The sequence below is a fragment of the Ovis aries genome, chromosome 2 (assembly GCF_016772045.2).
Source record: "Ovis aries strain OAR_USU_Benz2616 breed Rambouillet chromosome 2, ARS-UI_Ramb_v3.0, whole genome shotgun sequence".
NCBI lineage: Eukaryota > Metazoa > Chordata > Mammalia > Artiodactyla > Bovidae > Ovis > Ovis aries.
In genome coordinates, this window is record NC_056055.1 from 238,277,082 (window position 1) to 238,292,099 (window position 15,018).

Genomic DNA, 15,018 nt, shown 5'->3' on the forward strand with positions numbered 1-15,018 from the left:
TATGACATAAAGAAATTAGCTTAAAATAGGACTCCCTGAAAGCCAGCTTAGTGAAATGCATATTTTAAATTCAAAGCTCAAAACTATGTATAGCACAGTTTTATCCTTCCTAAAAAAAGATCTTATTTATACACTGTTCTTTGACAGCATCAATCTGCGGGTACAAGGTTTGTAGAAATTATCTGCAAAATTCTCTACATCCCAAGAGATGATGGGATTAAGATTCCCCAGCTCTTCACTCTTGTTGTTTTTATTTCTCAGAATGCATATTAAGAACAGAAATGTAGAATTCTGATCATTTGTTATCAGGCTTGACAACAGCAATGACAAGTATACAGTTAAAATAATCACAAAATAAATCCTTAGGATTTCGTGTTACAACATTAAATTGCCGAAGTCTCTGACTTAAAGTTTTTAAAGATCTTTTTTCCTCTGACAAATATGATTTAGAATACTCATCATTTTTAAGAGCAGCAGGTAACTATTACAAGAGAGGAAAATAGATAATAGAGAAAAATAAAGATGCAAAATAGAGAAGAAAAATATTGATTAGAAAGCAAACACTGATTCAACTGTAAGAGAAGAGAAAGCAAGCTGTAGGTCTCACATATTCAAAAACTTGTTGATTTCTAGTTTCTTTCTCTCAAATCTCCCAGTACTATTAGTTAAGTCACATAATAATGCCAAAGAGTAGTGTCACTAAAGGGTAACCACCATACCAGGGAACCACTGAGTAATGAAGTTGACTAATTACTTTGCCAACAAAGGTCCATCCAGTCAAGGCTATGGTCTTTCCAGTAGTCATGTATGGATGTGAGAGTTGGACTGTGAAGAAAGCTGAGCACCGAAGAATTGATGCTTTTGAACTGTGGTGTTGGAGAAGACTCTTGAGAGTCCCTTGGACTGCAAGGAGATCCAACCAGTCCATTCTAAGATCAGTCCTGGGTGTTCTTTGAAAGGAATGATGCTAAAGCTGAAACTCCAATACTCTGGCCACCTCATGCGAAGAGCTGACTCATTGGAAAAGACCCTGATGCTGGGAGGGACTAGGGGCAGGAGGAGAAGGGGACGACAGAGGATGAGATGGCTGCATGGCATCACCGACTGGATGGACGTGACTCTGAGTGAACTCCGGGAGTTGGTGATGGACAGGGAGGCCTGGCGTGCTGCAATTCATGGGGTCGCAAAGAGTCAGACACGACTGAGCGACTGAACTGAACTGAACTGAATAATGACCTTACGTTTTGACTCACTGCTATACCTAACAGTACTCCACTCAAAAAGCAGTGTTTACATTGTCTTTGCTTCTGCTCCATGCTGTTTAGATGAAGTAATTTAATTTGGATGCCAAAAATCTGAACTGATGAACTATATTTGGCCCATTCCATCCTCAGACCCTTTACACTTGCTGTTCTCTCTATGATTTTCCACTCCTGGATATTTGAAAGCAGATCCCTCCTCATCATTACTGCCTCTGCTCAGATGTCACCTCTTTACAAAGGCTTCCCAATCACATCCTATCTAAAATAATGAGGGAAGGAAGCTAATGGCATCAAGCACTATTTCTGCGACAGGCCCCGGGGCCAGGGACATTATCTACAATATTTAAAGTAAGCCTTTCAATAACCCTGAAAGGGAAAGTGGAACCACTTAATCTCATCGTTGAAGAAACAAACTCAGAGTAAAACTGGCCCAAGGTCACACTGATAGTAGGTGACAAACCACTGTAAGTGAAACTGAAATAAATAAAGTTACATTAATAAAAAGAAAAGCCTTTATATGAGTTCTTACTGCTGATCTACTCAAATTATTCTATTTTGAGCACTAAAAATATTTTTAAATAATCAAAATATTCGCAGAAGCATATTCTCCAGATTGATCTACTAAGTCATCAAAACTACTCTGTGCTAATAAAAAACACAATAAGGTCTTTATAAACACTACTTAAACATTTACCAACCAATGTATATTCTGAATTTGCTACCCTTGAGTGAGGTAGGTACACTTGTCTTAATTCCTCCTTATATTAGGAGTAAGCAATTGATTTTTCCAAGGTTCTTTTTCTTTAATCTCTAAATAATCAAACTTGACCCAGAAAGAAAAAACATGAATATCAAACCACCAGTTACTCTTAAAGAGTTATGATTCAAGAGCACCAATTTACTTCAAACTTCCTTCACAAAAATAAACAAGACGACGGGCTGAGGATTGAGCACTATTTTCCACGGATTTTGGATATGACTTTATCACTCATCTTACTGAAAAGACACAGAAACCACTTCTGCATTGAAATGTTCCTGCACAACAGACTTTACAATAAGGTCTCTCACAAAGATCCATAAAAAATTATAAATCTTTCGTGACCATTTTAACAGACGTGAAAATCGCTTAAAGTCAATTCTAACAATCTTTTACTTGTATTTTTCAATAAATAGAGAGTATTTTTCTTGTGTTTTCAATTTTTTATCATTAAAAAAACAGAAAAGATCTTCTAAGGATATTCCTATAATTTATTTCCCATGAAAAGATGTCATCTCAAAGTAGCTGAATGAGTATGAGCACTCAATAGTTAAAAATACACACATGGTTACAATTTGTGTGCTATATGTGTGCTTGTTAAATTTTAATGTGTGCTGAATCACCCAGTAATCTTAAAATACAGATTCTGATTCAGCAGGTCTGGAACAGGGCCTAGGACTCTACATTTTTAACGAGCTCCCAGATATTGCCAATGCTGCTGGCCCACTGACCACACTTTGAGTAGCAAGGCAGAGAAAACTATTATTTCTTTGGAAACATACTCAAAATGTCTGAGAAACAAAGATGGGAGAAAGCTACCTTCAGAAAGTAGTATGTGAACAATCGAGAAATAGTTGACACAATAAATGCCCAAAAAATGCTTGCTGAATTAAGGAATGAATCAGCAAAGAATGCAGTATACTATTAAATGCATGGTGCTGCTATTAACCTTTATTAATGGAATAAAATTAATTATTAATGACAGTTTTCATATATGTCCTTTCCAGCCATGCACATATGGATAGCAATGCATTTACTAAGAGTCACAAGAGCAAAAGGAGGTAGGGAGGATGGGGAATATAACAAGTGAAACCAATAAATCAGCCAAGTATCTCCAGTTAACTCTGAAAAATAAATCGCAAAAGCAAAAGTCCTACAGGCCATTTCCTAAAAGCTCAAATAAAGTCATCCTGACAAATCTGTTATACATGCAGCCAGGTTCTTCACATTACAATAGGTAGGATGGGTAACCAGGAAAAGAGATACAAAAAGTCAAGCAGCAAAGACAGGATAAATGCTCTACAAACAGGCTCTTCCTGTGTAAATGATACTATTTTTATTCTGGATACAAAACCAAAAGGAGTTATCTATTTATTTAACGTCAGAAAAACATCTTCTGATTTTAAAAAAGGGAAAAAAAGATCAGCATAGCCGAGAGGACAGTGATGAGTGGTCCCATTCCATCGTGATCCTAATCCTTCAAACCCGAGGAATTATACTCCATCTGCTCTCAAAGATACACTTACTTTAATAGTGTACATCTGTTGACTTCAGGCAAATCAGATCTTCACAAACCTGATCCTGAGCAGATTGCAAGGGCCGGACGACATCTTTCATTTTTTTGGTATCTCTTTCTAACAGTACAGTCAGTGCTCCACTAATGTTTTTTAGGTGGAAAACTTGGTAAAAAACACTACAGTTTGGAATGACTAAGAAAATTTCCCTTACAGTCACCATTTAATGATAAATTTTAATTATTGGTAATACTCCTCAAATTAGTTCACTGAACATCTATCAGTGTTTACTGGGTGCTAATCATATATAAGGTTTTGGCTCAGCTCTTTGAGAGGGAAACAAAAAGGATAACATACAGTTCTCAAGGAGATAAGACATATACACAAATAACCGAAGTACTACCTTGTGGCAGCACTTGGCGCTTCATCAGGCAAGGCTTCGTGAGTGGAACCAATTAAGCGCCAGAGAAGTACGAAGTACTTTCAACTAGAGTGATCACAAAAAGTCTCGTAGAAATCGTTTTTTAAGCTGTGCTATGGAGGATGAGTACAAGATGTCAATAGAAAGCAACCTGAAGTGCAAAGAACAGATCAAATTCCAGACGAGGAACTGAACTAGCATTAGTAGAATACTGTAGCTATTCAGGAACTAGTTAAGCAGTCCAGACTAGGTGATACGGGGCTACAAGGACATAAGGTTAAAATAGGTACAATTTAAAACGAATTCTAACTGAAATACTAGTAATAGTAGGTCCCATTTATTGAGTACCTATGAAATACCATACATTACACAATTTACCATGGTATTCTAGAATCACTCTAAACGGTAGGTGTTTTCATTTCCCAGATAAATAGAAGCTGGTTCTGGGAGGTTAAATTTTTTGTCACAGATCACAGAATGAAACCATGTTTTAATGAAACTATTAATATACTACAAGCTGGTGATTCTATTGTAAATTCCCAGAATAGTGTCTATCTTTCCAAATCTGGGTACTTCTATCCCACTGTTCTCTGCTAAAGAAACCCCTCTCTGGAACCCTCCTACGCTGTTGGTGGGAATGTAAATTGGCACAGTCACTATAGAAAACAGTATGGATGTTCCTGAAAAAACTAAAAATACAGCTACCATATGATCCAGCAATCCTACTCTTGGGCATCTATCCAGAAAAGACAAAAACTAATTCGAAAAGATACATGTACCTCAATGTTCACAGCAGCACTATTTACAACAGCCAGGACATAGAAATGACACAAGCGCCCATCAACAGACAACTGGTTTAAGGAAACGTGGGGGGTTGTGTGTGTGTGTGTATAATGGAACATTACTCGGCCATTAAAAGAATAAAACATTGCCATTTGTACAACATGGATGGCCCTAGAGAATATCACACTAACTGAAGTAAATCAGAAAAAGACAAATATTATATCACCTTTATATGGAATAAAAAACTAATACAAATAAATCCATACACAAAATAGAAACAGACTTAGACATAGAAAACACACTTGTTAGCAAAGGAGAAAAGGAAAGTGTGAGGAGGGATAAGTTAGGAGTACTGGATTAGCCAGAAGCAGAAGATATTAGGAAGAGGGGGCAAGAATACACACTAGAACTATACAAAAAATATTTTCATGATACAGACAACATGATGGTGTGATCACTAACCTAGAGCTAGACATCCTGGAATGCGAAGTCAAGTGGGCCTTAGGAAGCATCACTACGAACAAAGCTAGTGGAGGTGATGGAATTCCAGTTGAGATATTTCAAATCCTAAAAGGTGATGCTGTGAAAGTGCTGCACTCAACATGCCAGCAAATTTGGAAAACTCAGCAGTGGCCACAGGACTGGAAAAGGTCAGTTTTTATTCCAACCCCAAAGAAAGACAATGCAAAGAATGTTCAAACTACCACACAACTGCACTCATCTCACATGCTAGCAAAGTAATGCTCAAAATCCTCCAAGCCAGGCTTCAACAGTATGTGAACCATGAACTTCCAAATGTTCAAGCTGGTTTTAGAAAAGGCAGGGGAACTAGAGATCAAATTGCCAACATCCACTGGATCATCAAAAAAGCAACAGAGTTCCAGAAAAACATCTACTTCTGCTTTAGTGACTATACCAAAGCCTTTGACTGTGTGGATCACAACAAACTGTGGAAAATTCTGAAAGAGATGGGAGATCACCTGACGTGCCTCCTGAGAAATCTGTATGCAGGTCAAGAAGCAATAGTTAGAACTGGACATGGAACCACAGACTGGTTCCAAATCAGGAAAGGAGTACATCAAGGCTGTATATTGCTACCCTGCTTATTTAATGTATATGCAGAGTACATCATGAGAAATGCTGGGCTGGATGAAGCACAAGCTGGAATCAAGATTGCTGGGAGAAATATCAATAACCTCAGATATGCAGATGACACCACCCTTATGGCAGAAAGTGAAGAAGAACTGAAGAGCCTCTTGATGAAAGTGAAAGGGAGAGTGAAAAAGTTGGCTTAAAACTCAACATTCAGAAAACTAAAATCATGGCATCCAGTCCCATCATTTCATGGCAAATAGATGGGCAAACAATGGAAACAGTGAAGGTGAAGTTGCTCAGTCGTGTCTGACTCTTTGCAACCCCATGGACTGTAGCCTACCAGGCTCCTCCGTCCATGGGATTCTCCAGGCAAGAATACTGGAGTGGGTTGCCATTTCCTTCTCCAGGGCATCTTCCCAACCCAGAGATCGAACCCAGGTCTCCCACATTGGAGGCAGACGCTTTAACCTCTGAGCCACCAGGGACTCCAAAACCACTACAGATGGTGACTGCAGCCATGAAATTAAAAGATGCTTGCTCCTTGGAAGAAAAGTTATGACTAACATACCCAGCAAATTAAAAAAACAGAGACATTACTTTGCCAACAAAGATCCGTCTAGTCAAGGCTATGGTTTTTCCAGTGATCATGTATGGATGTGAGAGTTGGACTATAAAGAAAGCTGAGCACAGAAGAATTGATGCTTTTAAACTGTGGTATTGGAGAAGACTTTTGAGAGTCCCTTGGACTACAAGGAGATCTAACCAGTCCATCCTAAAGGAAATCAGCCCTGAACATTCATTGGAAGGACTTATGCTGAAGCTGAAACTCCAATACTTTGGCTACCTGATACAAAGAATTGACTCATCTGAAAAGACCCTGATGCTGGGAAAGATTGAAGGCAAGAGGAGAAGGGGGCGACAGAGGATGAGATGGTTGGATGGTATCACCGACTCAATGGACATGAGTTTGAATAAGCTCCAGGAGTTAGCGATGGACAGGGAAGCCTGAAGTGCTGCAGTCTGTGTGGTGGCAAAGAGGCAGACATGCCTGTGTGACTGAACTGAACAGGATTAAAAGATACAAACTCCTATGCAAAAAATTAGATAAGCAACTATATAACACTGGGAACTATATTCAGTTCCTTTTAATGATCCAAAATGGAAAATAAGCTGAAGAAAAATATATATATAACTGAATCATTTTGCTGTATACCTGAAATTAACACAATATTGTAATTCAAGTATACTTCAAGGAGGAGGAGGAAGAAGAAGAAAGGAGGAAATTCCTATCTGTTAAGAATTTATGGACAGGCTTTCAATCTGGCCAAGACTACCTCTATTGCCACCAATTTCAAGTTCACAATTTACGTACATATTTCTCTTCCCATGGAGTGTATGTGAAGGTGGAATGGGGAGACAAGGAAAAACAGACTATGAAAGGACTTGAATATCAGGCTAAATAGTTCAGACTTTATTCTGAAAACAGTGGAGAACCACTGGACATTTTTAAACAGGGAAGCGGGTAAACAAAGTGGAAGCAGGACAGGCCTAGACGCAGAGAGAAGCTCAACAAATGACTGGGTAAATTCAGGTTATCAGTGAATAAATTCACAATGGGTATCCCTGGGGAAGCTGAAACCAATCCTGAGCAGATACACTTTAAAAGCCTTGCAACTGCCCTTAGTTTCTCTAGCTTGTTCTCATTAGCATGTTTCTCAATAACACGGGCAATTTCATGTCTGAGCCTGAAGGCATTTTTATAACACTTCATTAACCCACTCTGATAAATGGCTTACCAGAAGAGGTCTAGCATTAGAACCAAAAGAGAAAAGAGAAAAGAAGTGAGATGGATATCTCACAGGCATCTTCCATACATGTCTAAAATTAAACTCTTGGATTCTTTTTCCTATACCGGGTTCAAACATACCATCCAGACGCTCTAACCAGAAAACCTAAGTGCCATCCTTGGCTCAGCCTCCTCCATTTCCCTTCCCAATCAAGTCCATCTGTTAGCCCTATAACCTCCCAAGTAGATTCAGAATCAGTCCATTTTCCACCTTCTGCACCACTGTCCCATTTGTGCAAGCCTCCTTCACTTCTCCTTGTATGATCTCAACAACCTCACCTTGTTCCATTTTCCTCCTGGCCTCTATTGTATGGTCATACTGCTGCTGCTGCTGCTGCTGCTGCTGCTGCTGCTGCTGCTGCTAAGTCGCTTCAGCCAAGTGCTTTCCTGGCTAAAGTCATTCATGCATGCCACTTCCTTGGACTGGAATATACCCCACCCCCTGCAATAAATCTGGTTTCTTCTTATACCTTGCAATTCAGCTTGGATAATTCCTCCTCAAAGCAATCTGTCTTGACAACCCTAATGTCTACATAAGTCTGTCCATAAGTCCCTTCCCTAGTTCTCTATCCTAGTACCTACTTACTTCCTTCACAGTATCCTCTTCTCAATGTATACAGTCATACTTGTCATTTACCTGTTTAATGTCTGTCTGCCCCACTCCAGCACCTACAGCCACTCTGTAATAGCCCTGAGAGAAGGGCGGTTTTCTCTTGCATGGTATACTTAGTACCTAAAACAGAACTGGTGCTGCTACTCAGCACCGAACCTAGGACTTTGAACAGAACCTAATACCTAGCACAGAACACTGCAGATACTCAATAAATATTTGTTCAGCAAATGGACAAATAAATAAGAAAAATAATAACTTAGGTTTGTTGTTGTTCAGTTGCTAAGTCATGTCCGATTCTTTGTGACCCCATGGACCACAGGATGCCAGGCTTCCCTGTCCTTTACTATCTCCTGGAGTTTGCTCAGATTCACGTTCACTGAGTCAGTAATGCTAGCTAACCATCTCATACTCTGGCACCTCCTCCTCCTTTTGCCTTCAATCTTTTCAAGCATGAGGATCTTTTCCAGTGAGTCGGCTCTTCTCACCAGGTGGCCATGGCGTTGGAGCTTCAGCATCAGGTTAAACTTAGGTTTAACCATATTCACTATACATATACAGGATGGAGGTTGTCCTTTAACAATGAAAGTGAAAGTCGCTCAGTCATGGCAGACTCTTTTCAACCTCATGCACTATAGTCCATGGAATTCTCCAGGTCAGAATTCTGGAGTGGGTAGCCTTTCCCATCTCCAGGAGATCTTCCCAGCCCAGGGATCGAACCCAGGTCTCCTGCATTGCAGGCAGATTCTTTACTAGCTGAGCCATAAGGGAAGCCCACTCGAGTGGGTAGCCATTCCCTTCTCCAGGGCATCTTCCCAACCCAGGGATCGGACCCAGGTCTCCCACATTGCAGGTGGATTCGTTACCAGCTGAGCCACCAGGGAAGCCCAATTTAACAATAGTTCATCAGAATTTTAAAGTTTTGATTGTACACACTCCAACAGAGATAAAATCCCAAAGGAGCTACCAATCTTTAGCTGCATTTCTAGATTTACACTGGCCAAAGCACTCATTTGATTCTTCAGCATAGATTTTCTGAGAGTGGTACAGTATTCTAGGCAATATGGTAAGCAGTGGGCTACAATAGTGAGGAAGACAAACATAATTACTGACCTCCTGGCCCACATTCTCCAATCACAAGGCCATGGAAAGTAACAAGGTCTCAGTTCTTGTTATATATTTTACATCTTAAATCTTACATTCAGCTCTGGGCAGTTTAAAGAAGCCAGAGTCTGTTCAAAGAAGAGATATAAAATGATGATGGAATTTGAAAACATGTCGTAAGGTAAATAATTCAAAGAAACTGGGATATTTAGCCTAGAAAAAGAGAACAGAGAAAAGGAAAGTGGTTGCAGCCCTCACAAATTTCCAGAGTTGCCAAATTTTATGTGATTCCTAAAAGAAAACTCAAATTAGTCAGTGGAAATTACAAAGACACAGTTTTCACCTCAATATAAAAGGAAGAGATTCCTAATAATTAGGATACCTAATAAGTAAATGACCTGCTTGGGAATAGTGAGCTTATTATCACTGGAAATATTCACTTAAAAGCTGAATGACCATCTATCATGGATGCCAGAGAAAGGATTCTTCCACTAAAGTGGGTTCTTGCATTAAATGACCTCTAAGGGACCCCTGATACTGGGAAAGATTGAGGGAAGGAGAAGAGGCAACAGAGGATGAGATGGTTGGATGGCTCACCAATTCAATGGACATGAGCAAACTCTGGGAGATAGTGAAGGGCAGGGAAGCCTGGTGTGCCACAGTCCATGGGATTGCAAAGAGTGAGACATAAATTAGCAACGGAAAAACAAGGTTCCATTCAATGCTAAGATTTTACAGATAGGAAGAAAGGTAAGGAAAAAAACTAAAGGGACACTAGAATAGTGATGCAATTGGGTTATTTTTTAAAAGACTGTATTATAAAGTGAGAGTTACTATTTGGGTTAAAATAAGAGGGAAAAACCAAAAGTAAAAAGATGATAAAAGGCCATTTTACTTCTCTAATCAGAAAACAGAATTGAGTAACATTCCTTGACACAGAAAGAAAACAATGTTCAAGTACTGAAGTCTCAAAAAATCTGCTAGAAAAGAGTTTGTTTCCCAATAAGGTCAATCTCCTCAAAACCATAGGGAAAGAGTCTTTCCTTTGTAACTCAATTTAAGTATGCTAATTAGCACTTTTAGAAAAATAGGAAAACTATCTATGTAAAATATTAAAATCGTAGCTTAAAATATACTAAAGAACTTCTTTGTGATTCTTCTTTCATCCTCCCCAAATTATTTGGACCTTAAAGTACTCCTTATGTGAACCTATCTTGCCATATTGAGTGAATCAGGAATGTCACTCAGCATGAACATGCTGTTTTCAACAACTTTATTTTTAATTTAAGTCATTTCCATGGTGACTAACACCATTGAACCAACTCATTCAAAGATATTTTTAAATAAACAAACTCTTACTCATCTCCTTCTAAGAAGACCAAAATATGCTCTTTACTTCCCCACAGAATTCAAGTTTGTACTTAGATGATGTCTAGACATATTCTAAAAGTATAACACCTGGGCCCTCCCAGAAGAGCGCACCACCCTCACGATAGTGCAGTCATGATAGGAATCACTTTAGATGTGACACCAAACCATTCATTTCTCACAGAACTGAGTTTTACTCCCTTTAATTGTCAAAATGTGTTAGCCATTCTGAATGTAGATCTTTATTAAATGGATTACATGTCCCTTGTTTCATTTAAAAAAAAACACAACCCAGAGAACATATTAAATCTTTATTGACTTAGTCATCATTATGAACCTCAATTACTATGCAGAGCTAATGTCCTCAAGGACTAGTTGGGTTTATAGGGATGGTGAACTCTGCCATATGGATACCTGAGGACTGGGGTGGGGGGGGAGGGGGCGGCTTATGTATGTATCTGCCTTTAACAGTTTTCCTGTTTGTTCATTTGCAGAATTAACTTGTATTTCTTGCTGACGTCAAGATGGTCTGCCAATGAGTTGTTGTTGTTCAGTCACTTAGTTGTATCCGATTCTTTGCGACCCCATGGACTGCAGCACACCAGGCTTCCCTGTCCATCACCATCTCCAGGAGCCTGCTCAAACTCACGTCCATTGAGTCCATGATGCTATCCAACCATCTCATCCCTCTGTCTTCTCCTTCTCCTGCCTTCAATCTTTCCCAGCATCAGGGTCTTTTCCAATGAGTCAGGTCCTCACATCAGGTGGCCAAAGTATTGAAGCTTCAGCATCAGTCTTTCCAATGAATATTCAGGACTGACTGATCTCCTTTAGGATTGACTGGTTGGATCTCCTTGCAGTCCAAGGGACTCTCAAGAGTCTTCTCCAACACCACTGTTCAAAAGCATCAATTCTTCGGCACTCTGCCTTCCTCATGGTCCAGCTCTCACATTCATACACGACTACTGGAAAAACCATAGCTTTGAGCAGCTTCCAACATCTCCCTTTCTAATCTGCTGTTTGTTAGTCTACCATTGAATAGGAGATCAAATTGACAAATGTGTTAAAATTGTGTAAAAAATAAAAGAAGTGCAAAGGAAGAGTAAGATTAATGTTTCACATTATTTACTGAAATAATTTAGTCCCATGGATTTTGTGGTATCTACTTCAGCCCTTCAAATATAAACCTACTTTGAGGTTCCCATTATACTGTGACTAGTTGAGACTGTTGGATGACTTTCTGATAAATCACTCCAATATAATGACATTCTCTTTCTTTACAAGTAGAGATCAAGAGTCTTTAATACTGTTATTTATATACAGTGTTACATTTCATATAAACTCTTTTGGAAAACCAAAAACAAAGTAACAGTTTAGCCTGAAAATGTAACAGAAAAGGAGGAGAACTACTTAATAGCATCAAAAATCTCAAGGCAGATACAAACAAAACATGAAAATTTCTAGCTGCAAACGGGGTTTGGCTAAGACTATGGAACTTTTCTTACACTCTTGTTTTTATTTTATTATCTTAGAGAATTCGATCTAATAATACTTACTAACTTTAAACTCAAGAAATTCCCTAAGATTTATTATACTGGCAAACTTCACTTTAGCCAGAACACTACAGTAAAATAATTAAATATCAAATGTCATCTGATTAGAGTGTATGTATGAATAAAACACTGGATCATAGCTTGCATTAGCAGATATTGTGAAGATTGTAAAATGTGCTGTGGCTGTCATTCAGTATTGTTAAATGTGAAAAATATACCACAGTCTATCAGAAGATAAAACGCTTTCTCATACAGTGCTAACACTGGCACAGAAACAAGATTCAATAATGATGGAGTATTTCAAACAACCCACTATTTGCTAAAAGCATTCAGTGAAATTATTGGCTAAGCTTGATGACATTTTTCTCCCTCTAAAAGGAGATGTCCTATTATTATGTTCTTAATTCTGAGCAATACAGAATAATTTGTTGGTGACATGAATATATCAGGAAACTTGGCAGAAAAAAATAATTTGATAAAGTTTGGGGGTTTTTTTTGGCCACCCCAAGTGGCTTGTAGGACGCTAGTTCCCCTACCCAGGATAGAACTCAGGCCCCCTGCAGTGGAAGCATGGCGTCCTAAACATCAGACTGCCAGGGAATTCCTCACAAAGTTTTTATACTGAGAAAAGAGGTAGGTCATAGTCAAATATGTGAGCTTATTATAAACAAATTTTTATTTTTTAATTTTTTTTAAACTTATTTTATTTAGCTGCATCGGCTCTTAGTTGTGGCTGGCTGGCTTAACTGCCCCACAGCGTGTGGGATCTTAGTTCCCCCACCAGGGATCGAACCTGTCTCCCTGCATTGGAGGGCAGATTCTTAACCACTGGACCACCAGGGAAGTCCCCATAAACCAATCTGTAAACACTTAAAGAAGAGTAAGGCATGACTGCATGGCCAAGGAATCTACAAGCATATGGAATCTGGATGGATAAGGCAATTCTGGAAAGTAAAGTTTATTCATTACATTTCACAGATATACATTAAGTGCCAGATTCTTTTCTAGGCCCTGGGGATACGGCAGTGAAATTTTCTCTACACGATCAGAAATTTCTAGAAAACATGAGGAAAGTATTAGAGCCCCAGTCGTAAACAGCAGGGAGATTGTAGAAATATATAATGAAGGTTTTAAAATAGCATTCCAAAGGACTGCTTACAAAAATGATCAAAAGTCTGAACCCTAACAAATGCTGGTGCAATCCCCCCACACCCGAAGGGAAAAAAAAAAAAAGAACAAACAAAACAAAACTTCTAAAAATGGCAAAAAAGAAAGGAGAGGGGAGGAAAGAGAAGAAAAAAGGAAGGTCAAATTCAGACTATAGCTTTGAGAGAAAAACAGTGTTAACATGTGCCAGAGACAAAATTAACTGTGTTCTTTGAAACAAAACAACATAAAGGAGGGTTTATAATCAAAGATAATTTAGGCTATTATATGTAACCTTATATGTTAAAATGCGTTTAGTTCTCCAATCCCAGAAAAACCTTATTTCAAAGTTCAGAAGTGACTTGCAAAATTTGATCTAAGATTACTAATAAACCTGAGTCTTTACCAAATTCACAGTTAGTATGACTGAATCAGAGTTCAAAAATATCTCAAGCTGGAAAGATCCATCAAAACCAACAAGGAGGAATTTAAAAACAACGTAAGGTTTCTACATTGAAGCTTGAAAAATAATGACAAAGAAAAAAAGTGGAAACAAGTGTCCATCAATCAGGGAACAGATGGGGACTTCCTTGGTGGTCCAGCAGTTAAGACTCTGTACTTTTAATCCAGGGGACACAAGTTTGATCCCTGGCCAAGGGATTAAGGTTCCACATGCTGTGTGGTACACCCCCAAAAATTTTTTTAAGGAAAAAAAAATCAGAAAACAGATGAAGTTATTAATAATAAATTCATAGGATGGAAACTATAGCAGCGAAATGGACTATAACCATACATATGAACATAGTGGAATGTCATGTTTAAGGGAAAAAGCATATTGAAGGATATATTTTGTGTAATACTATCTATACAGACTTGAAAAACATGCAATATCATATAAACTGCTTAGAAACACATAGGTAACAAAAGTATGAGAAAAATGCACAATCACAAGATGTAAAAGAGTGGTTATTTTCGAAGAGAGGGAGAGTAATGAGAATGGAGAGAGGTACCACAGGAACTCAGCTTTATCAATTATGTTCTATTTTGTAAACTGGATAATATTCATCTCCTTCTATTTCTTAAATATTTTACAAAAAGATTTTTAAGAATTACATAATTATATTATGGGAAAGACAACTTGGTAGCATTATTTTTAAAAGATTTCTTATGAGCCAAAAATGCAGTGTGGTTTCTGGAAAGATTAACATAATCTTGATGAAAGTGTGGTATCCAGATTATAGAATTAACTAAACTGTTGCATTCCTTATAGTTAACCACAGAGTATTATTTCATTCTGAGCACTACAATTTAAGCAGGACATTAACCAAACCGAGTATATCCAATGACCAGAATAATGAGTAGTCTCGAAACCATAACTGCAGATAATCCATCAAAAGAGGTGAGGATTTTTTTCTCATTTTTTTTTTTCCAGGAGGCTAACGAGACTGAAGGGAGAAACTATAGTTCTCTAAATATAAAAGCAAGAGTAAGATGAATGGATAAAATATGATGTATATATGCAATGGAACCCTACCCAGTCTTAAAAAAAGAGAATGAAA

General features: G+C 38.3%; 1 protein-coding gene across 49 annotated transcripts in view; it reads right to left on the reverse strand.

Moving 5' to 3' along the window:
- EPB41 (erythrocyte membrane protein band 4.1) overlaps positions 1 to 15,018 on the reverse strand; it is a 184,682-nt gene that overhangs the window by 105,112 nt on the left and 64,552 nt on the right. The window lies entirely within an intron of this gene.